Source organism: Pelecanus crispus, chromosome 7 (assembly GCF_030463565.1).
Source record: "Pelecanus crispus isolate bPelCri1 chromosome 7, bPelCri1.pri, whole genome shotgun sequence".
NCBI lineage: Eukaryota > Metazoa > Chordata > Aves > Pelecaniformes > Pelecanidae > Pelecanus > Pelecanus crispus.
The window spans coordinates 45,032,809-45,055,058 of NC_134649.1; the positions used below are offsets into that span (position 1 = coordinate 45,032,809).

Below are 22,250 nucleotides of genomic sequence, written 5' to 3' on the forward strand. Positions count from 1 at the left end.
CTGAACATTAAGCACCTCAGTAGTCCCATGATGTAATCCACTTTGAGACTGCTGACAGACCATTTTAATGTTAATCACATGCTTACAAACATTGCCGTATCAAGGACTTAATTTACCAACACTTGAAACAGTATGCAGCAAAAGGAGAAAATAGGGAAGATGGTAAGAAATCATTTCCAGATAGAAAGCACTACACTTCAAGTTACTGAAATGGTCACACTTTCAGAAAACTTATTGACGCTTGACTTTATGCCAAGATGATATTATTTCCTGCAAAACCAAAAAAAAAAAAGATAGAACAGGTGAACTAGGGAAAGGCAAAAGCTTACTCCTTGCATCCTGAAACCATTCAGTGCAAAATTTGGCTCCATTTGGCTTTGTCAAAAGCACTGGTAAGAACAAAATCTTGCTCACTCTTCCCTTTATGGTAAGTAGTTGCTTTTGTGACATCAGTGCGTTGAATCCTAATATTCTTGAGCTCATTTGGAATAGTCACATCCCAGCTGTTTCCCTGAAGCTCACAGGCAAACAAAATAAAAAATGCAACCTGCTGTCAACACAGCGGAAATTGTGAGAGTCAGCCTTTGCCTTCTTGGGGATGAGGTTGTCGCCAATCAAGGGCAATGGAGGAAAAATTTAGAGAAATTCCCTAAAATACATTTTCATTTAACATAGGTAGGTGAGAAAACCTGTCCTTCCATAAGGGTGGTTGCTTACTGAGATGATGTTAAAACTGTAAGGTGTTTAGTTTGGGGCTTTGGTGAGCAAATGGAAAGAAATATGGTGAGTCAGGATCAGATTTGATCCTCCTAGAATCACATGATGGGAAGATTTTGGGTAATATGTGAGATTTGTGCAAGATCAGTTGCTGCCATGAGATTTTTGAATTCTTAAATATTTCAGTGATAGAAAGAGTTTGGGATATGTTTTGCATCCTATTGTACATCTAATGGGTGTTCTGTAGATTTTTCCTGTCTGGGTGTTGGATGAAAGGTGGTCTTCAGTTTCAGAAAGACAAATTCAGTGGTCTTGGCAGTTTCTTACTTGTTTCCTTTTTAATATAAATATATATATTTTTAAAGATGCATAGATTTATCTGTTGGAAAAAAAAACCCACCCAACAGTTCTCCCCTTATCATTACAAATACAAGTGCAATGTAAAAGAAATATCACACAAAATGAAAGATGGAGAGAAGATGTATGCTGACTCTACACTGACAGCAGTAAAACTTTTGCAGAACACATTGAAACTTCTGTCACTAGAACTATTTTATTGCAGCTGGGAATAACAAGAACTGTGAAAACTAATCATTAGAGACAATAAAAACAATGTTTTTTTCTCCAGATAAGTAAATCACATTTTGAGAGGTAATTGATAAACTAATGCTACACAGCCAGCTGTAAATAAACCATCCATCCCAAGGATGAAATACATACTTTCTTCAGTTGCAATCCTAAAAGTCTATCAAAGATCTAATTTTCTCCCTTTAGCAGGGGAAAAGACAAGCCTTTATCAAACAGTAATCCTTTTAACAGAAATGCCAATTAAAGCTACCCTTTTCTTTATACTATATAGGTTCTTACCATCTGTCTTGCAACTCTGTACTGTAAATAAGATGGAAAATAAAAGGATTCTCAGTTTATTATAGCTTTAACTGTAGGGAACAAAATTCAAGCATTCCCTTGATGTCAACAAATATCTCTCTTGGCATCTGATGGAAACATGATTGTACTCTTGCACTTCTGCTTGAATTAATGAGTTTGAGGTTAGTGCTCAGGGTGCAGGAGTGAGCGCCAGAAGCTTGTAACCTATAATCCAGGGCTGGAGAGACTTTTCTTCACCGAGGGCAAACAGGCCTTTGAAATGCCTCTGGCAGACCGCACAGCAACACCTAACTGGAGCAGCAGCAGCTCTGAGAATAGGCAACAAAAAGCATGGAAGGGGGGGTGTAAATTGTAATGTTGCATGGAAGTTCACCATGGCGTTAATAACAGCTCTTTGCACCATCAACTAAGGTTTCCTTGGAACAAATCAGTAATTTCTCATGAGCTACGTAAACACCATGACTTCTTATTTAGAGATGGGACGTCATTCCAGGGTATCAAAGCCAGGAGTCTTCTGCACTTTTCTACAGAGTTGTAGTCAGAGCAAGGTCTTGGATCATATTTTGAAATAAAATCTGTCTCTTCCTTCTCTGTCATGCCTACGTAAATGTCTGTCCCACGCTCAAAATTAGGAGATATGAAAAAGAAGCCCGTCTAAACTAAAAGCAGTTTAAAAATGAAATGAGAGGTGCCACTTGTCAACATTGCAGCATGTCTGGACTATTCTGTACAGCTCTGGGGCCCCCAACACAAGAAGGACATGGACCCATCGGAGCAAATCCAGAGGAGGGCCACAAAGATGATCCGAGGGCTGGAGTACCTCTCCTATGAAGACAGGCTGAGAGACTTGGGGTTGTTCAGCCTGGAGAAGAGACGCCTGCAGGGAGACCTTGCAGCAGCCTTCCATACCTACAAGCAAGCTGAGGAGGGACTTTTTACAAGGGCATGTAGTGATAGGACAAGGGGTAATGGCTTTAAGCTGAAAGAGGGTAGATTTAGATTAGATATAAGGGAGAAATTCTTTACGCTGAGGGTGGTGAGGCACTGGAACAGGTTGCCCAGAGAAGTTGTGGATGCCCCAACCCTGGAAGTGTTCAGGGCCAGGTTGGATGGGGCTTTGAGCAACCTGGTGTAGTGGAAGTTGTCCCTGCCCATGGCAGGGGGGGAGGGGGGGTTGGAACTGGATGAGCTTTAAGGTCCCTTCCAACCCAAACCATTCTATGATTCTATGATTTTCAGAATGGTATCATGAAAATAATGCAACTCTTTGCTAAGATGGTCAAGCCCTCTTTTCTTTCATGTGAAGCCTATTTTCAGTATTCCATTCATTTTTAGCAAGTGATTTATAAGTTTATTTCCATGTCCTGTGGGACTGATGTCCTCACAAACTTTTTTGGTTCTGGCAACAACCTGATCACCTGGCCAAGAGGAATCTGTGTGCAGAAAAGCTGCAAGCCTTCAAATCTGGATGAACCATAAATTGTGATTAAAAATGACATTAAACATTATTTAAATGCAGTCCATAGATCTGTTTTTCTTCCTCACTATGTTAGTTCTTTTTCCCAGAAATGCCCCTGTTGCCTGGCAGTGGCACACAGTAGTTAGACAGTCGTGGTCTATGGTATGGTGTGGGAGTGAGTGTGGTGGAAAGCACTTAACTGGTGGCCCTTGCTTAGGCTGTGACATTAATACTGGTTTTGATAGATTTATCCTAGGGACCCACTGCAGTATGATGAGTTCAGCAGCTTATTTTGGGCCAGCTTCCATGAAACTGTTATAAATTTGGAAACATAGGGCAGGGAGGACACATTGCATTTAGTTGCATGATCAGGTGGAAAACTAAATATATAAAATTGCTCATTTCAAATCAGACAAAATACTTTTTTTTAGCCAAAATATCTTTTTTTTAACCCTTTTTTAGATTCAGGAGCGCAGAAAATATGTGTTGCAACATGCAATAGACCGAATGTCAAGGAAAAAAATATTTTTTCCTACCTGCATGCAACAAGAGAGATGTCTATCCCAATGCATTTATTCAGGACTTATTTAATAATGTGCTTATCAGTGTTATAAATCTTAACAAAATTACCTTTTTTCTACCCGATTTTTCCTTTCAGCTTTGTTTTTGTTGGTCTCATAGTTTTGCAGATTATTAATTCTGCTTCAGATACACTTTGTGTAGATCTAACCATATGTTTCTACAAATTCTTTGTAAGTCAGCACCTTCTCCTCTGGGACTGGAGTGTCAATACCTTAATTCCCCTTTGCATTCAGGAAGTTCACCAAAAGGCTTGCTGCCAAACTACTTCCCATCTTTTTAATAACTCCTTTAACTCTCCCATCTCCAGTTTGATGGCTTGTGTTTTACTGCAAAGTGAGTTTTCCTCTTAAAGATAATGACACCCTTTGGTTTCTAAGTACCTAATAAATTGGTCCCAAGGTGTCATGACTTTAACTTGTTGAAATATCCACCCCATTGCTTGTACAGCTTCTCTCTTACAAAAGTGTCTTTACCAAGTTTGTGGCAGTGATGGAGTTTCCGTGTTGCACTCGTGATCATGTCATTATTGATTAATAATCTGCACATCTGCAACATTGAGACATGATTGCTGCTATGTGTACACACACAGAGCTCCAACCAACATATATACCTAGTACAGACAGAAGTTTTATTAATGGAAAAGACATTATATGCAACATAGAGATTACTGCTTGAATTATGGGTTAGATGTTTCTCATAAAAAAATTCTAAGAAATGGGAGAAAAATAAGATAACCTATTCAATGTAAGAGGCAATGTATTGAAATAAACAAGTCCTGTCTATCAGATCATACATGCTTTTCCACCACAGCAGACCTAACCTTACAGTGAGCCTGATGAATATGATATGTTTTTGGACAAAACCAGTCTGAAATACCAGATCCATGTTCTGGTTTAACTGTGCTGCCTTGGAAGCCTGATGCTGTATAAAGGTCAGTGTCATATGTGATCCTAGGTGGCAACAAATATTAGGATGTTCCTAATCCATGAATATGTGTGACAAAAGATAACCAACAGTGTGCTATATTTGTCTCAGAAGAATATAAAGGCCTTCAGTTCCCTTTCCAGTAATGTGTACTAATGCACTAGTCATTCATTAAAACGTGAATCAGAATGTCTCCATGACGAAATATCATAGAGTGTCTATAAAGGACATATATCCTTCCCATGGAAAATTTAAACTAACTCTGAAAAAATCAGAAGAGCAGATATCTCCTTGTAAATGCTCTAACTTCTGCATAGGACACATAGGTTTTAATTTCATACGAATTTCATAACAATTACTACAGGTGTCAATTTACTTCAGACAAATGTAAACAGAAATTGGAAATCTTCTGGCACAGTTCCAGTCCTCGTGAGGAATACTACTGTCTTTTTAGCAAATTTCACCATATCAATTGGCACTCATAAATAGTAATTAGTTAGAATAATATACTGTATAAAAAGGAAAGTGGCTTTCTTGTGAACACTTGCGTAATGAATATAAATAATACTATCCTGAAGGTTTTGTCAGTTTTCCTCAGTACCCCTTTCTTAATACTTTTCTCTGAATGATCCACTTGGCCTGTCATTCATGTGTTTTTTGAAATAAAACAATCTTCCTTATATGAACACTGAGTGTAATCACTAAGGCCACTGCTTAAATAACTCTGCTAGAGTCACTCCATCTGTGAACTGCATGAGCCTATGTAAAATAATTCACTGCGCATGTAAAAAGAAAGGGAGAGACGTATAGGAAAATTGCAGATAACCACAGGGCTTAGCAGTAGGTCTACTACAATTAAATAAAAGATTTTCTGAAGGTGACCTTGCAGATGTTCATTTCTTACTCTTGTCAACAGTGGACCATGATGACAAGGCGGGCAGAAGGTAGTAATGAGACAGTTTGATTGATCAGTGAATGTCAAATTAATTCAGCTGGAAGCTTGCCAGAGCAAAACACAGAACTGCGTGTGAAATAAATAGAAGAGTGGATTTGATACTTTGGCTAGAACAATGCCCTGAAACCATTGAAAAGATGGCTCGGGCATGGAAAGGTAAAAAATGAATTCTGTAATGAATTATTTGTCATTCAAAACAAATTTGGTTTTACAACAGGAAACAAAAACTATACGCAAATCTTCGCAGCTTTGCCAAAAGGAGAAGCAATATATTAGAAAAATGTTAGTGGGACAGATGACGAATATTCATTTGTCTTTAGGCAATCTGCAAATTCAACCTCTTAGATTAAAATCAAAGGAACTAGTCTGGAGAATTCAGTAATTTAAAACATGAAGGAAAAAAGCCCTTTTTTTTTACTTTATTTTATATGTACAAGCACGTATCATTTTATAGAGCTTCTTCAGAATCAATCTTGAGAAGATTGGTCTATTAAATATATTTATTGGGATTTGATTGCAATCATTTATGAAATGTTTATGGACTGCTGTACGCACAGAGGGGAAACCCTGGCCTATTGAGTCAATGGCAAAGCCTCCCTGCCTTCACTAGGTGCTGGGTATTACTGCTACATGTACAAGGAAAAATTGTCCCTACTGAAATCAGATTTTTTATCTGATAATCAAATATAGTGGCTATTTTCAAACTTACTTAATGCAACCCATCTCACTCCTATTAGCACAAAAAATAACATTCACCTCCTTAACAATACTCTTCCTTGAGAAAAAGTATCCACATAACTTATGCCTCCAAATAGCAGGTTGCTACTCTCAGGCAGCTCCCTCCTTTTCAACATGGCTGCACATCCAGAAAACCTTCTTGCTCCTGAATGTAGTTTTTTTGATGCAATGGGGCTGGAAGGAAGGGAAGTGGTGGGGTTATGGAGAGATCAGGGCAAGAACTGGGACAACCTCCAGCATAGCCCTATCAGCTATAACATCCCATCCTGCTTTTCCCCAGAGCTGTTTTCCATGGATGCCTACGCTGTTGTTGGGTGCTGTCTTTACAACCATCTTTCTTTAAAAGCTGGCACAGGAAATGTGAAGTCTATACCATAGAAATGCCAGTACATGAGTTATACCAGGCGCTGGCAGCCCATAATTACATATCTGCACGTTGCTAAATGTTCTTTTTCATAAAATAGGTAGCATTGTCCTATTTAGACTGTAAAGGTACTTATATCAGCTTTGTGATGTGAGGGCTAGAGTGGGAATTTGCTAGACTTTCACACAGGATTGGTATTTATGCCGCAATTGCAAGACATGCTTTTACCAGTGTAGGAAGGTTTCTAACTGGGCTTTGTTATCAGCCCTTTTTGCATCTGCTGTTCTGCTGGAGGTAGAAGAATTTTTCTTCCAAGTGTAATGCTGATGTTGAAAACACGGAGCGCACTATTATAATGAGGGTTAGTTCTGTTGCTGTGTCTGTGGGGAATATTCATGCCAACACACTTGTAAGTTAATTTCCTTTGGCTATTCTGTGTTCCACTTGTGTTAATTTTCTATGAACATTTCTACAATATGGTTTTATCAACAAAAATTTTCATAGATTGACCATTTCTAAGCCAAGGCATATTTGCAAGGGCTACTCCTCATGCTTGCTTAAATACTTGTTCTGAAAGCATGGAATGCTCTTACATTGATGGCAAGAAATTCTTGGTTTTAATAAGGCCTACTGAAAACAGTAGCAGCTTAGATGAGTAATCTTCCTCCAGTGTTAACAGAGTTTTAGGGCTGCAAATGTAATTTGTTGAACGTCAGGAAAGGCTGATGGTAAGGTTCTTTGTGCAGTCACAACTCCATCATCTTTGGTGTATACACTATAAATCAGGTTTTGTATCTGGAGGGCTAGAAGCAAATTCCTCAAGGTGAGCTGCTCATGCTCATGTTTGTTTGCACCACAAGGCTGGCCAAACCTGGAAGTTTGACATTGCAAAGGCTCAAACACCGGAAGCTCATTCTGTACAGTGCAGAGGGAGTGAGGGGAGAGTACGCAGTGGTGGGATATGGGTCCTGTGGATTTTCCCCACAGGCACCGCTCGGGAAATCTGCTGGTGCCAGCACAATTATTCTATCGCAACAACAGGACTGTGAGCACATCTGGGCCTCACAGCACAGATTGGAGGGTGGATAGGAGCAAGACATGGGAATTTTGCCACCAACTTCAGCAGGAAACAGATTGAGGTGTTGTCTTTTTATGCATTTATCTGCAGTGATTGATTTTTTAGGGAGTCAAGGACAGCCAGCTGCCACTGAGCTATCTGTTCCTAGGCTCCAACTGTTCGATAACTTCCCAGCCGGCTAAGTCTTTGTCCCCACCTCATCTCTTTTTTGGTCGTTCACATTATCACTTGATAAATATCTCATGATGTGATGCTCTGTTTTACCCAGACCTGCACCTCAGAGACCTGCAACTTCTGCCATCCCAACCCCCGAATGTAATGCATCAAAAAAAAAAATGATGACTTGATGAGACATGACGTGAGACCTGAAATACCCTTGATATTGTGTTTTAGGTACATTGCAAACCTTCACATGCTACAGGGTTTAATGGCTTACTACAGTTCTGTTGAACAACTTTACTTTTCTCATCTGAGTAGAAATTTGTCATATACAGAGGAACAATTAGTCAACCTGATAGATGACAGAGTCTCTTGATCAGATCTGTATAATTATATGATGCCTATTAGGCTCTTAGCTAATTTTCTTTCTGCAGCTATAAGTGCATCAAAATACTTGTTTGGGCACTATCTGCCTTTATTGGGTTTGCGTGACAAGGTTTTGGTAGTGGGGGGACTACAGGGGTAGCTTCTGTGAGAAGCCGCTAGAAGCTTCCCCTACGTCCGATAGAGCCAATGCCAGCCAGCTCCAGGATGGACCCACCGCTGGCCAAGGCCAAGCCAATCAGAGACAGTGGTAGCACCTCTGGGGTGACATAGTTAAGAAGGTGAAACAAAAAAACAAGAAAAAGGCCCAGGACACAAACTGCACCTGGAGTGAGGAGTGAGGATATGTGAGAGGAACGACTGTGCAGAAGACACCAAAATCAGTGCAGGAGGAGGGCAGGAGGTGCTCCAGGCACTGGAGCAGAGATTCCCCTGCACTCCTGGTGAGGCAGCTGTGCCCTGCACCCATGGAGGCCCCCGGGGAGCAGAGATCCCCCTGCACCCGGGGAGGAGCCCACGCGAGTGCAGATGGATGTGCCTGAAGGAGGCTGTGACCCCGTGGGAAGCCCACGCTGGAGCAGGCTCCTGGCAGGAGCTGTGGCCCCGTGGGGAGAGGAGCCCAGGCTGGAGCAGGTTTGCTGGCAGGGCTGGGGACCCCGCGGGGGACCCACGCTGGAGCAGGCTGCTCCTGAGGGGCTGCACCCACGGAAGGGACCCGCGCTGGAGCATTTCATGAAGAACTGCAGCCTGTGAGGAGGACCCACGTTGGAGAAGTTGATGGAGGACTGCCTCCCTTGGGAGGGACCCCACGCTGGAGCAGGGGCAGAGTGTGAGGAGCCCTCCCCTGAGGAGGAAGGAGCAGCAGAGACAACGCGTGATGAACTGACCCCAACCCCCATTCCCCATGCCTCTGTGCTGCTTGTGGGGAGGAGGGAGAGAAAATTGGGAGTACAGTTGAGCCCAGGAAGAAGGGATGGTGGGGGGAAGGTGTTTTAAGATTTGGTTTTATTTCTCATTACCCTATTCTGATTTGATTGGTAATAAACTAAGTTAATTTCCCCAAGTCGAGTCTGGTTTGCCTGTGACGGCAATTGGTGAATGATCTCTCCCGGTCCTTATATTGACCCACGAGTTTTTTCATTATATTTTCTCTCCCCTGTCCAGTTGGGAAGGGAAGTGGTAGAGCAGCTTTGGTGGGCACTTGGCATCCAGCCAGGGTCAAACCACCACACTGCCCTTGATGAAAACTCCTATGTTTTTTTAACAGAGGTCAGCACACCCTGTTAGCGCAGTGAAATAGCCTATGGATGAGAAACTCCAAGCAAAACTTTAGGCACTCAGTTTGAATGCCCTGAGTTAGGAGCCTGAGCTAAGCCTCATCTCTGATGAGCAGAACCACCTTCAGGAGGTGCCAATTTCTTTCCACCACATTGGTAAATCTCACTTGACTTAATTTTGGTACAGAAATGGTCTCTTGGTTTTAGTGCTGTATATTCCTTTCATGTGTAGGGGAAAGTACGGTTGCACTTTCCGGGGTTTCCACAGAAAACTGATCCCTTGGAGCTTCTGAACTCTCAAGGAAGGAAACCCACCAATTTTCAAAGCAATCATTTTGTTGGTCTGAGTTTGCTCCTCTTGAAGTCTACAATTGAATTCAATGGGAAGGATCTCAGCCCACCCGCTGCCTTGAAATTCCATCTATTCTTTCTTGGAATAGTAATAACTAGCTTTTTCTCCACTGTGATAATGTTATTTAACTCTCCAGTTCATTTATAATAATATCCTCCCCTAATATTTGTTGTATACATTGAAAATTTTTACTTGATCTTCATTTACAGATAATGTCCATATTTCTATATGATAACATTTTGATTTTCCAGCTGATATACGTTTCTCAGTAATTCATTTGAATGCATAGCCATTGCTCTGAACTTTCAAGAGGTATCACAGGCCTGGAATAAACCTAAAAGTTGCTGTGAAAGCCACTCATCTTTAAAAAATTCACACACACACACAAAAAAAAAAATTAGTGCAAAACATTCCATTGATTAAAGATTATTTAACATGTTTGAATAGCTTTCAAAAAAAAGGCACATATCTAAAACTTAGTCACATTTCTGTAAGCCTGTGCTGGTGTTTCTGTCATGATTTTTATTAATGTTAAAGGAAGTGAAATGGGTTTGATTTTTCCCAAAGGAAATGCCAGGTTTTAATGTGATGAAAGGACAACCATCGTTTCCTGAGATTTCTGTTGCTGTGACTCATTTACTTGTCCTGCTCTTTCAGTAATTAGCTTAGATGAGCTCTCTTTCTGCCAGTTGGCATTCCCAGAGCATCTGAGGGGAATCCTGGTGCTTTCTGTTTGCATCAGTTGAAATGAGAAAGTTCCTGGGTCACTCCTGAATGCAGACTTTGGCATTGTACCCCACTGTGCAACCAGCCCTGCTCGCAGGGCTCACTGCCTTCGCTGCTCTGCGCTCTTCCATCACCTCCCTGCTAATTGAAGTGTCGAACCAGAGCAGCTGGGTTTGGCAGTGGTGTGCTCATGCCAGGGATGTGGCATCTCAGAAGGGTCACCTTTGGGGAGGGAACGTTTAAAACATATGGGAGGAAAATGCTACTTGGGAGACTTTTGATACCTCGAGTTTCTGAATTGGCTCTTGGATATGAGGAGAGATTACTGCAGTGAGGTTTTCCCCTTCTTCCTAAAATCCTTTGCCACAACATTTTGCAGTACAAAGCACTTTTTAAGTGGAGGGAGGGGGAAGGGAGGGAAGCATTAAAGATAAGGATTATATTAAGGGAAGTGGCTAACTTTGGAGCCGAGCAGCGTGACAAGATTGAGGTAGAAGTGCAGAGACTGATTTTTCATGTGGGATAATTGAACTTAAGACCATGACTATCATTCACAGTTTTACATATTGTAATGAATGCAGGCATGAGGCAAGACCAGTTTGGGAGCATCTGATACATGAAAGCATGAATACGATATTAGGTGCTTTTAATTGCTGCATTTTTGGTGTCTCAGGCTCTTTTTTAATAATTTCCATTGTTATTCTTTCTTAAGAAACTCTGAGAGTACTCCTTAGCTCTACAGAGTGCGTTGGACATGGAAATGTAGAAACCAACTGAATTGTTTCTATACTTTACAGTGGTAAATGATTTATTTTGTATGAGAGTAGCTTTTGTAATGCATCTCCCTAATTAAGCTACTTCAAGAACCCTGCTAAGCGCAGCGTATATTGGCCCAGGTTCAAGATCTGCTCAGCGCATAGGAGGGGTACCAGGGAGCCGATTAAGGGTCTCGGACTCACAAACGCCATCTACTCCAGCCATGATTTCAATTAGAGCCTCTGGAGGAGTGGCTTCAAGTTGCCCTGAATTGTCTGTGGCCTTGGAGACTCAGCTAAGTGGCAACTGAGAAAATGGAGTTTTCTACCCATTATACACATTGTGACAGCTGAGTGTTTCCCAAGCTGGGGCCATACTCTGCCTGGATGTGCTCTGCTAGGGGTTGGGATGAGTGGGAAGAAATTGTGGCCCTATTAGTATAATCCTACTTCACTGTTATATTTGTCTTCTCTCTGCAATGTCTGTTAGTCCCAACAGCCTTTATGTGAGATGAGTGGATACCGCTCTCCCTAGACTTCCATGCTTACAATGAATTAATTACAAATGGTACGAAAATTTAGTCACAACACTGCAAAAGTTTCCTTAGGATATGTTTCTAAAGGAATTCTTTCATAAAAAGCAGAGAAAAAAGTGATAGTTTCACTGAATTCAAGTAGAGATCTTTGATGTGTTAATATTCTTGGTATATTTATGTCAAAAGTATAAGTTCAGCTGTAACTATTTTTGAAAAAAAAGAAAAAATTTTGAACTGCAGTGGTGGGGAGACAGATACCAGTCTTGGGACTGGGGGAAGATGCATTTATTGAACAAATGCTCATAAAAAAATTATCCACAGAGAAGTTCGAAATACAGTTGATATCTGCAAATACCATATTAACTTTAAAAAAAAAAAGACAACCTGTTGTCCTTGCTTAAGTGAAATCAAGTGGCTGGTAGGATGCCCTTCTGTAGCTCGTTCACTGACGCTTAAGACATTTAAACTCACCTGTGAAGGATTCTTGCCAAAGTGGGTTTGTACCTGAGCAGCTCTGAAAGCAGTCCTGGTGATTTGAAATTGTAAAATTACTGAAAGAAAATCTTCCTGTTGGAAAAGTCAAGGACAAATCTGAAGTTAAAGGGAATTGAATCAGAATTTTTTTGTAAATTATACTCCCAGGCTACTTAAGAACAAAGTTTTACGGGTGTAAGGAAAAATAACTCCTTGAGCTTGCTATCTACCATTTCTGAGATAGATAGCTGGTGAGTGCTTTTATTGTGAATGTGTTTATGTTTTTATGACTTGTGAAGATATTCAAAACTTTGATCTAGTTTAACAAAATAAAACCATAGTGGGAATGCTTGAGGAAGGTGCAAGGAGGCCACCGGGGAACTTTGTCAGCAGTGGTGGGTCTGCTGGAGAGCATCCCTGCATGGTTTGCACAAAGAGCAGCTTTGTTGGCAGTGAAACTTCCAAACAAACCTCTCTTTCTGATCTCCAGAAGCCTTCTTTCGGAGAGGGCTCCCAAGTGTCTCTTGGTAGAATTCCCCAACATATTGAAGCAGAAACATCTAGGTTTCTGATGGAGTTTATTCTGTCTCTAAATACTGACAGATTATCCTTGCCAGAGACACCTTACACCCGAGCTTGGGAAAAAAGCATACATCAAAATGTTCTTTTTCTCTCTCTTTCTTTTTTTCCCCTTCATTCTTCAATAAAGTAAATGAAGGGTATTTACAGTAAAATAAATCACCAGGAGAAGATGCTTTCAGTGCTATAGTACCCAGTTCTCTACCATCAATATCCACAGGATGATAACCAGGTCTAAAATACAAATGTTAATGAAAACCAGGATCTTAATAAAAGCAGTTTTGTCATTTTTTTTTTCAAGTTGCAGAGTTACTGCTTTGCAAAAGCCATTAGAAGGCTCCTGTAACTGCACTCTCTGTAGGAGACGGATGTCATGTCTAAAAATGTTGTCACCTTCAGAATACTGTGAAAGTCAGGGGCAAGTTATTTTAATAAGGCAGTGCTAGAAGTTGTGGGTAGAATCACAATGGAAAAGGAACTTTTTCTTTTATATGGCCGATGCAGTAATCTCAGCTTCTCTGGAGAGATGCTAGGAATTATGTGGATGGTGAGATCAGTGTGTTGTTAAAGCCTTTAACAGCAAGAACAGCCGCCATGTTAGCTCTCCAATACATTAATAATACTTAATATTTCTGAGTTGTATAGCCCTCTTCTTTACAGGTTTGTTGTCCCCATGCCTTTTTCACTGCAGTCAGCTCTAGCTACCTTGAGAGGTGGAGAAATAGGAAGGTCTTCTTAGGAAGTGATTGAGTGGGGTGAGATTGGGACTCCTGCAGGAAACAATGGAAGCTGCCAGGCTCATGTCTCGGAAAATGCCAGTGAACAACAGTGCAATTTTCATAGAGGAAGAGACTTTCTGGTTCGGGAGAGATGTTGTATTGTGCAGGAAGAACCTGATGGTGATTCCAGGAGGACAGGTTAATAAGAGAGTCATTTTGTGGCCAACATAAAATTCGGCTTGCATTGATGGCTTCTGCACTTGGAAAGCTCGCTCTTTCTGCAGGGAAAATCACAATAGGTGAGAGAGGGAATAAAGGAGATTTCTTACCCATTCTCCTCTGACTGACCCCAGGCCTCGCAATTTATGCATGGTGCTCTTTTCTCTCCTTTGCTCCATTAGCTGCCCCCACCAGCTCTGATGCCAGTAGTTAAACTGCCTCCAGTTTGGATTTTTCACAGGCTTTGCTTTAAAGTTTCATCTCACTTGTGGAGACTCTCATCCCAGATTCCCCACACTTATTTATTTATGCATAAAAGCTGCTTCTCAGCAAAAGCACAGACCTGGGCAGGAGGTACAGTGACACGTCTAGTGTTTCCACTGGCTAATAGCAAGATTGCTGGAGGGGTCAGGCCAGCACAGCAGAAGCAACACACTTTACAGAGGGCTCGGGCGACGCAGAGGAGAGCTCTGCTCAGGCTTGGGTTTATTTGCAGTCTCCGATTAACAGCATTGCCATCCCGAGTCTCCTGCTGTGTCATGTCTTGCTTGGCTGTCTGCTCTTAACTGAGACCCAAAGAGCATTGTGTATTCGCACAACCTTGGTAATTATCCCGGCTACCTTGGCTCCTACCTCCCAAGCCAAGGCTGCCAATCTCTCTTCTATTACTGACCAGCCAGACTTGCCTTGTAAGTCCTCTTAATTGGCTTTTGGGGACAGCTGAAGTTTACCTATTCTGCCTGGCCAATTTGCTAACAAGGCTCAGCTGCCTTTTCTGGGCCTTGACAGGCTGGAGAAGGATTTCCAGGGCTTGGCTAAGCTCAGAGTCTTTGGAACACCTGCTAGTACTACCTGAGGGTTGCTATCAGTGGTTTCACCTCTTCTGTGAGAGGCTTGTTGTGCATGTCCAAAATAGGGATTTTTCTAATTGAAAAAAATATGGGTGAGTGTTTCTTCACCATCCCCTAAACATCGTCTTCCCCTTTCCTTCCCTCCTCACAAAACTATACAAAAAGTGGTGTATGCCAAGGAAAATAATGAACCTGTATGTGGTATTTTACTGCTGCTTTCTACCTGTGTATACTATGTCAGATATATTGAAAGTAATGGGATTTATAACACTATTGTGGTTCTGATAGTTGGCCATATCTATGGCTAATCTTATTTTTTCTCTGAGCTCCCCTGTCCTTTGCTGCACTCTGATTTGATTTTTTTTTTTTTAATGTAGTGATATCAATCTCTAGGAGGCAATGTTCTGTCACAATTAGAGTTATTAGATGGCACTGTATATAAAAAGAAGCCAAAGTGACTTGATAGTTATTTCCTTTTTTTTGTAGCTATAGACTCATTAGAAGAGCCTCATCCACTTGTGGCAAGCAGGCCAGAGCACACCTCATTAGTGGTTAGTATGAGAAAATCCTGGCATGCAGCACCAAAGGTTAGTTACAGATGTATTTCATGATAGATCTAAAGCTCTCTACTTTAACACTTGCTCCAAAGTAAAGCTACTGAACCATGGCTCTGTATTGCAGTACATTAAAATGCAATGATGATTACCCTTATTATGAAAACATCTCCTCATAGCTCTTGCAATACTTGCTTCAAAAATGTATTAAGGGGGAGTACACTTGGGGAGCAATCCACAGAAGTGGGGGGTGAAGGCTAGGAAAGGAAAAGTTATGTTTATGGACAGGAGAGGTGGTGAAGAGATGTCCCTCCCTGACTGAATCCTACTGCAAACTGCTATCTTTTAGAAAAGGTCTAATTCAGCACTTGCCAGTCAGAGGTTTCCTGTAGTCCTCCCTGGAAACATCATTCAGTGAGTCCCAGTGGTCCCCGTTTGTCTTACACAGGTCTGGTATAGGATTGACCAATTAAAGAGATGTTGTGTAGGTGCGTGCTTACCTGCTACTCCCTCACACAGAATTTCTGCTTTTGGTAGTTTTGAGGTGACAAAGTGAAAGGTGTTTAGCTGAAAACAGAACTCATTAAAACTTAGGTTTGTATTTCCAGCCTGTCCATGCGCGCAGGGGAAAAAATGGTTCTTGTGCGTAATATGTAACCCACAGGATTTGGTTTGAAGAGCTGTATTAGCCTGGAGCCAAAAGAGAGAAACCTTAATTAGAAATAAAACGAGTAGGCTTTCAACCACCCTGTACTTGGTGGGATACAGAAGAGGCCTTGCAGTAAGAAAACTCCTTGATCTACCACGTTACCACAACTACCACTGCCTAGAAAAGCCATTACATAGACTAAGAGAACAAAAATAGGATATATCTCCCCATCCCAAGCAGTGGTAAGGTTTTCTGCAATGCGCTGCTTAGCTGGGGACAGCAGTTTGGTAAGGATCAACATCTGATCCTTACCACTCAGTGGAAAACTTTGCTGACGTATGTATGTCTTACAGTTTGTTGCTCGTTCATAGCCTCCAGGAGGCATATGAGCAAAAACCAGTCAGATGGGTAATCGTGGTAATTAAAAGAGATGTAAACTTTCAAAGTAGCTGACACTTAGTCATTACGCCAAGCTGTCATGCTTGACTGAGCTAACGTTAATTCCGATATCCCATTATATCTAGCTGATATCAGTTTAAAAGATAGCTGCCGTGTTTCTTTAGCAACTTGCAGCTACAGTCATAAAAGTATTGATTGCAGTGCACGTTTGACAGATGTGAGATGTATTTAAGAGAAATTGTGCCATAGATATTCTTTTACTCAAACTGCTCAATGCCGTATGGATTCCAGATATATTGTTCTGGATTTTACTGGTAAGGTCCTGTGGAATCTCCCTGAGAGGTGCAAGATTGAGGAAATGCCTTCTTTTGGGCTGCATTTTTAGTTTCTTACCATAGATCTCTTTGACTTTGGTACCTGACTACAGAGGTGATGGAGAATGGGAGAAAAAGCAAGGAGTTTTTAGTCAACTTCACCATTTTCTTTGAGCCTTCACCACATGCTAAGTTACAGACCTCAGCCAAAGTGAAGTTTTCTAATTCACTTCAGCAGGCTTTGATGGAGGGGCTGAGCACTGAAGTTTTCTGTTCCTTGGGAATTATCTACATATTTAAGGATTATTTTATCTTGTCTTTCTTTCTGGCATCAAATTGATTTCCCAGTGGTGAATTATTATTTTTAATACCTTGTTAGATTTCATTAGATACTAAAAACCCAGCTAGTGGAAGCTGCTGGGAGGTGTGAAGTTCTCACTTGCAGGACATAAAATCTATGGAAGTGGCAAGCAGGGTTACTCACAGCAGCCTTTGTTCTTAAAAATGTCTACAGGACATGAAGTTTCTTTGTTCAACCCTCAAATGATTTTTATTTTCTTTTCCTAAGTATCCCACCCCTTGCTATCTTGTAAGTTAAAGTAAGATTTTTATTAGACAATGCATTCTCAATTTCTTCATTTCTGCATGCAGTTTTGAATCACTCCATGTGCCCGCACCAAAGCATTAGGTAAAGGCTGACAGTTGTCCTAAGATAAGAAAACATAAGAAAAGAAAAAGATTTTAATTTCCCTTAAAAAAATTAAAAATCCAGCAACTTGAAAAACCCAATAAACCTAACTACTTCTATCTCTTTCTTTAAAATTATGTGCTAGCTTATAGCATGGCTGGAAAAAAAAATCAGGAGCAGGCCCACAAGCTTGCATGAGAAATGGGAATAGTGAAATGAAATGGCAAAAGAATTATTCATAGATTTATTTCTCTGTGTTTGGCAAAAAAATTGTAACTCTGAGGACTTTTACAGAGACAGGCATGCTGGCATTATGAAAAAAAGGCCAAAGTTGAACTCTATCTAAAGATTCAAAAGCTGTCATTAGATCAATGTATGCCTTACAGTGTAGCTTGCAAAAATCGTTTCTCAGCTAATATCCTCAAGGACAAGATATAGTTTGATTTGGCTCTTCCAGGAGGTATTCTTGATTGCTTTGGAAAGCAGTATTTTAAAATGGGGACAAGGGAGGGAGGGTGAGTGGAGTTTTATTTTTAAAGCTCTGCAAATCACAACATCAATCAGCCATGAGGATGGAGATTCTCTTTCTTTATAACATGAATCTTGAATCTTCTATTTTACGCCTAATTGGGAATTGTTTTAATGAGTTTATGAAAATCAGTCTGCCTTCCAAAATGTTTCAGCAGTTGTTTTTGTTTGGGTTAGTGCTTTCTTCTGTTTGTTGGTTTCTACACCGCAGTGTAGAGCGATTTTGGACTTTTTTTTCTTTTTTGTCAAACTTCGCATTTGATTCATATGCAAATAGACCCTTAATACTGTCTAAATAGATTGGCTAGAAAATCTTATCAAAAACCTGGAGACAACGATCTAGTAGTTCAGTGTTCCTGTACTGAGGTATTGTGGAGACCAACAATTTACCTCTTCCTACCCCCCTGCCCAAAGCTGATTGACACAGAAAATGAAAATGGTAAATAAATGTTCATGCTAGTTTATTTAAAGAGGTGCATGGGCTTTTGGCGTGCATCCCACAGGTTATTTAATAAGATTTGTGCGCAACGCTCCCACACAGTGCTTACCCCCTGATGGGCAAATAAGCATGCTACATGGCTACTTTTAAATGCGGGAGTCTAAGAGGCCTAATTCCTATTTCTTTATTCAGTCAGTAGTGCTATTATTACTATGGAAGAAAGGGATCTTACATTTTGAAAAGCCCCAATCTTCCCCCCACAACCCTACTCTGGCAGCGGTAGCTCCAATGAATCATATGTGAGGAATTACTGGTGGAGAAGTACTTGCTTTAAAACTTCTTAGGAAAATGCTTACAGAGATGTTTTTGCACAGGAGACCCTACAAAGATCGCTAAAGTAACAGGCAGCCATTGTAGGTGCTAGTTTTCTTTATTTTGCTCTTGGTCTGATGGGAGATTTGGTCAGAAGGCAAATTCACGGTGTGGTGGTAGTTGACTTCATTCATGAAGCAAATTATGAAAAGGGTCAGGGTCCCAGCTGACGTGTGCTTGGCACAAAAAGGGAAGAGTTACTGTGAATTTAGTGCAAAGTGGTTTACAGCATAGCCTTGTGGATGAAACTAAACCAGGGACAGGATTTGAGCACACCCGTAAATGGCTGCTGATAGAAGGAGAGCTGTTTTCAGGGGTGGTGGCACCCATTTGTATTTCTACATTTATCACCTTGAGTGCTTCTACCAGTCCCCTTGCTTGGTTAGCTCCCATAGCTAATAATTTTACATTAAAAAAAAAAAAAAAAGATTATTTGGTTGTTCTGCATCAACTGGAGAAAGCCGTTTTTCTCCAATTGTTCTGGCTCAAAAGATGTAATGGAAAACATATCTCATAACTGGAGTGTCTGGAAGATCCAGTGTAAGCAGCTGAACATCAGCACAGGGAATCGGAAAGAGCAGGTCCTGTACAACAGCCCTGTTAACCAGTTAAGATACTGGTGGACTGTTATATCAGGACTTGGCAAGCCAAATTTGCAGAGCTATCATTTATAATGTGAAATGCAGAAATAGCATGCAGCTTAAAGGAAACAGCAGGAGAAAATTCCATTCTCTTCTCTTCATATATGTCAGTATAGCCTACAATGGCACAAATCAACATTGATTTTTCCATCTCTGTACTGAAGTGGATTTCATCTGCCTTTTGGTAAGGCAGAATTTCCTAAATGTTCAAGCGTGTAAATTAGCAAGGGAAGTGTGTCTGAGAAAATGAAGCGCGTGTTTTTAATGGCTCTGTTTCCTGTAGGTACTTGAAATTGTATTTGTTTCACTTAGAAAAACTTTAAACATGCGCTCTATTCTGGCAGTGCTGCGTATCAAGCGCATTCATGGAAGTGAGTTGGTTTCACCTCCAGTCCTGGCTTTATCAAATGAACTCGGGCTGTAGTTTCCCGAGTCCCTGGAGCTGTGCTTCTGCCCCTCTATCACTAGGCTTGCCCCAGGCGTGAGCTCGCAGGAGCGTCAAACTTAACGGTGCTATTGGTTAAAGGAAAAAACAACACGGTGTCCAGCTCAAAGATGATGGAAGTTACTGAGAAGGAGAAAATCTGTAACTTGGCAAGGCATTTTTTTTACAGCCACTTGTCTGAGTGCAGCTTCACCTTATTGGCTTAAAGGACGTTTGTCCTCCAGATCCTGGTGCTTTTATCATGTCAGGAGAGTTGAAAAACAGATTTTATAAAACTCGGTAATTTGAACAAACATATAATCAACTACAAAAAAATGCAACCTTAAAGATGTGAGAATCTTTCGTTTAGTGTCCTGTGCAGTGATACTGGGCTGATAGTTGTAATTGTTTATCGCTCTTTAACATGATTGTTAAGGTAGCTAACCACAGCCCTCTCTTTCAATACCATTGATTGTAACAGCTCTGACTGACAGTCGCTTCGTGTACATTACAGCTGTAGCAACGTATTAACATGACTTCTGAATGGCTGGGGAGATTTAGACTCAAAGGATGCTATTCTTCACTGATTTACAGGCCTTACAGTATTCCTGAGGCTATGTGAAATGTAGATCAATGGAGAATTTGGCCTAGGTGATGAGCTAGTCTGTTACAGAGAAACATTTCCATTTTGGTGTGTTTACAGTATAAAGCAGTTAGCTCCTCTGGTATTACTTCTGAAGAGAAGTAGAGGTGCAATACTGGGATTGAAAATTAAGAAAAAGTATTTGTTCTTTGAACACATTCACTTACAAAGTTATTACTTGCCTTTTTCATAGTGTTTGAGTCAGCACAAGTGCACAAGCATCAGAAATGCAGTCCTGGCAAACTACCTTTCATCTGACACCAGAGGACTTTTATACTCTGTGCTTTGCTTACTTGCACTTGGGGGGTTTTGCACATGGGTGGGCTGTGAACCCTCCTCGCCAGATTGCTGTCCTTCAGCAGGAAGATCCCGAGACAGACCAGGAAGATCCTGAGACACAGACCATGGGCCAGTGAAGTTTGCTTTGAGCAATTTCAGTCTCAATGCTTCTGCCCGGTGGTAGGGCCTTGCAGACAGCTGGTTTTATGGCAGTGTGCAGCCTGTGATACAGGGATCAGGGCAGGAGTCTGGTGTTTGAAGATGACTGAAGTTTCTTCGTTGTATTGTGGGCCAACCCAGATCTGGGAGCAGGTGGATTTTGTTTCCCCCAGGATCACAGAGCAGAGTTGTGTTCTTGACGCTTCAAAGTTTATTCTTTGCGGGTTTTTTTTAATTTGACAATGAGTATAAACAGTGGTGGTTAATTCCCTATCAAGATGAAGCTACTCTTAACGTCTTCTCTCAAGCCCTGACCATTAACCGAGCTGAATGAATCGGTGGTAGTGCCTCAGTCTTTTGTGACAACTGTTAGGTTTCTGCTCAGCCTAGCATGATGCTTATCTGGATTAGTGTGGGGGTCTACTACTAAATAATCTATTAACACTTCAGGTAATCGAAAGACCACCTTGAAACACTTCTAAATTTTGTTTGTGGGAGTCAGTCTAGAAAACAATTACTATCAGAGTTTGGAAGAAAAATATCCCCCTCTCACCCTATCCAGTAGGATTGGTTTCTGTGCACTGGACAAATCAAACTAATGAAAATAGTTTTGTGATGCCACTGGCTGACAGGCTGGTTGTGAAACGGGTTTGTGCATGCATGGCACTGCTGGGGCCTTGGTTCGTACGCCTACGTACTCTTCCCATTGGTACAATGTGATTCTTTCCCCTGTTTTCAACAGGTCTTCAGGTTTGTCACTGCAAAACATTACGGTACGTCCCCTCCCTGAGTGCTGGGAGATGCAGAACTTAGAATAGAATCATAGAATCGTTTAGGTTGGAAAAGACCTTTAAGATCATCCAGTCCGACCATAGATCATCCAGTACAACTTGCACCACATGCAGTTGTTAGAAGCTGTAGTAGGGGGAAAATGGCTTAATTTTGTTGGTGCTGTTGCCGCCAGTCTTGACAGATAATAGAACAAATAATGAAAAGTAGATTTGCCTGCACCATGGATGTCAATGTAATCATGATTTGGTTTTGCTGCATGCCTTTTCAAGCTGGTCCACGTCAAAGTTAGAGCTGTGGTACTGAGTGGCCGAGAGCATGAAAAAGCAGCTGTCCTACATAAAATAAGTTTTGTTTCTATTTTTCTTTTCTTTGCTCTTCTTACCTCCTCAAATCACTAATCACAGGCTCAGAGACAAAATCTGCCCTCAGCCATATCTATAGATTCCCACTGACTTGTAGTGAGAGATTATATAGTGGGACCTGAGGCTAGAGGTTCTGCCTTAGTTTTATTTTTTATTTTGGGGGAAAAAAAGAGGGGGGGGGGGAGCATGGGAGTAGTCAGAGCTCAGATTTGGAAATTAAAGACCCCAAATAAATTATTTCTGTGCACCTACTACTTGAAAGCAGGTTGTT

General features: G+C 41.1%; 1 protein-coding gene across 2 annotated transcripts in view; it reads left to right on the forward strand.

The window, feature by feature from the left end:
• The window catches only part of TAFA1 (TAFA chemokine like family member 1), a 234,798-nt gene that overhangs the window by 109,195 nt on the left and 103,353 nt on the right, over positions 1-22,250 (forward strand). The window lies entirely within an intron of this gene.